The sequence below is a fragment of the Zalophus californianus genome, chromosome 17 (assembly GCF_009762305.2).
Source record: "Zalophus californianus isolate mZalCal1 chromosome 17, mZalCal1.pri.v2, whole genome shotgun sequence".
NCBI classification, from domain to species: Eukaryota; Metazoa; Chordata; class Mammalia; order Carnivora; family Otariidae; genus Zalophus; species Zalophus californianus.
Window position 1 is genome coordinate 6,334,627 of NC_045611.1, and position 2,810 is coordinate 6,337,436.

At 41.7% G+C, this 2,810-nt stretch overlaps 1 pseudogene; it reads left to right on the forward strand.

Moving 5' to 3' along the window:
• Positions 1–610: 610 nt before the first annotated feature.
• Positions 611–1,006, forward strand: LOC113936145 (annotated as a pseudogene).
• The last annotated feature ends 1,804 nt before the right edge of the window (positions 1,007–2,810 follow it).

Consider the following 2,810-nt stretch of genomic DNA (forward strand, 5'->3'; position numbering starts at 1 on the left):
CACCACCACTCTTACTAGACCAGGAGTAAGATTATTCAACTGAGAGACAATATCTGGACAGGACATCCTGAGCTAAGAATGTCTCTCATTTCACATGTTGACATAATTTATTTTTAAATTCTTCCTTTCATGAATTCTTTTTTGAAAATTTAGTTCCCAAAGTAACATGCATTTTTTTAAATAAAAACTACTACAGAATAGGTTAGAAGTGAAAGTCCTTTTCCCATCCCCAATACCAACCCTGATTAGTCTTACTTTAAAAAAGTAACAACAGGGGCGCCTGGGTGGCTCAGTTGGTTAAGCAACTGCCTTCGGCTTGGGTCATGATCCTGGAGTCCCGGGATCGAGTCCCATATCGGGCTCCCCGCCCAGCGGGGAGTCTGCTTCTCCCCCTGACCCTCTTCCCTCTCATGCTATCTCTCATTCTCTCTCTCTCAGATGGATAAATAAAATCTTTAAAAAAAAAAAAAAAGTAACAACAGGCTTTCCTCAGTTGCCGCTAAGGTACTCGGTCCTTCCGAGGAAGCTAAGGCCGCGTCGGGGTGAGGCCCTCACTTCATCCCCGACTAGCACCGCGCCCGGCAGCGTCCGCTCGGCACTCGCCCGCACTATGGCCTCGGTCTGGTAGCCCGCCTGCATCTACTCGGCCCTCATCCTGCACGACGACTCATCGTCGTGAGGTCACGGAGGATAAGATTAATGCCCTCCTTCAAGCAGCGGGTGTGAATGTTGAACCCTTCTGGCCTGGCTTGTTTGCAAAGGCCCTGGCCAACGTCAACATGGGGAGCCTCATCTGCGATGTAGGAGCTGCTGGACCGGCCCCAGCAGCTGGCGCTGCGCCAGCCGGAGGTCCTGCTCCTCCCACCGCTGCTGCCCCGGCTGAGAAGAAAGTGGAAGCAAAGAAGGGCGAATCTGAGGAGTCTGACGATGACATGGGCTTTGGTCTTTTTGACTAAACCTCTTCTATAGGCTGCTCAATAAAAAGCTGAACTCTTAAAAAAAAAAATAACAACAGTTCTTGGCTTGAGGTATGAGGTATGTTTCTAATCCTTTTACATGTTTAAACAAAAATATAGTTATTTATAATTTTTTAAAATACAAATTAAGCCTGTGATAAAAATTATTCTATGACTTGCTCTTTCACTTGACAACATATCCTGGATATCTTTCAGGATATGTTAATATGTTTAGATTTATACTGTTGATAAAAATTTAATATTAAATTTTAAGACAACAAATAAATGATGAAAATCAGAATAAAGTGTTCTTACATCATTGTTTAACTTGTAAGTGTGATGATGGCATTGTGATTATGTTGCGTTTTTTAAGTTCTTACCATTTAGAGATACCTACTGAAATTTTTACAGATAAAATATATGATGCCTAGAATTTGTTTCAAAATAATTGGAAGAGGGATGGAGAGAAGGAAATTTGGGGGACATAAACAAAATAAGATTGGCCAAGAGTTGATAATAAAGCCGGTTGGTGAGTATATGAATGTTAGACTCCTATTCTCTGTACTTTTGAGTATTTTGAAGTTTTCCATAATAAAAAAAAATTTAATTATTTTCTATCCTTAAAATTGATCTACTAAATGCCAAACAGCTATATTTTCAATTTACAACAATTAATTTTTTAAAGATTTTATTCATTTATTCCAGAGAGAGAGACACAGAGGGGGGAGGAGCAAAGGGAGGGACAGGTAGACGCCACGCTGAGCTCAGAGCCCTACATGAGGCTCGATCTGAGGACCCTGAGATCATGACCCAAGCCGAAACCAAGAGTCAGTTGCTTAACTGACTGAGCCTCCCAGGTGTCCCAATTTCTTTTTTTTTTAAGATTTATTCATTTATCTTAGGGAAAGAATGAGAGCGAGAGAGAGAGAGCACGGTGGGGAGGGGCAGAGGGAGGGAGGGGCAGAATCTTAAGCAGACTCCCCTCTGAGCTCAGAGCCCCAAGCCGGGCTTGATATCATACCCTGAAATCATGACCCCAGCCGAAATCTAGAGCCAGAGGCTTAACTGAGCCATCCAGGTGCCCCTATAGCAATTAATTTCTGATTAATCAACAAAATTAATCATTCCTAATGCCTATCCCCTAAGCAGCACAAAGGAAAGCAACTTAGCTTCCTTGTAGTTTGAATGTTACTATAAAAATCCAAATACAAAAACCAACCCAGAGAAGCAATGTTCACAGATGTTATGGGAGGTATTTATCAACAAGTGTAAATTACAAACTATTAAAATTACTGCTTTTTAGAGTTAAGAAGTGTTTTCCTTTTTCTGTTACATTGGAATTATTGCAGCTGGATGAAAAAAGGAAAACATTTCTCTAGTCCATGTAGAATCAAGAAATCAAGAAGATAAGGTGTGCTCTGTTCACCCAAACAGGACACATTCAATCCGGAATGCACTCACCAAAATTCTGCCCTGCTGAAGCCAAGAGAAAGCCTTTATTTTGCCAGAGGAGCAGAATAATGTTTTGAGTTTTTAGTTTCTGTTTTGCTCTACACAAACCTCAATAGTTCCAAGAAGGCAACCAAGCCCTTACTATCTAATAGGACACAGAGCAGAAGTTGGCGTGTTTTCTACAGCTCTTCCTGACTTTTGTCAAAGCCTACGCTGACTAAAGAGGTATATATCTATGTGGCCTGGAGGCAGATGGGATAGCCAGAGTTCTAGGACAAAAAAAGGAAGAGTTAAAGTTTTCTCAGTATTGGAAAGAGGTCAGGATTCAGAAGGCCCAGTGAGACCCAGAATCTGGAAAGGAAAGGAAGGATCTGTGAGGTGCACCCAAAGAGGTTGACACTT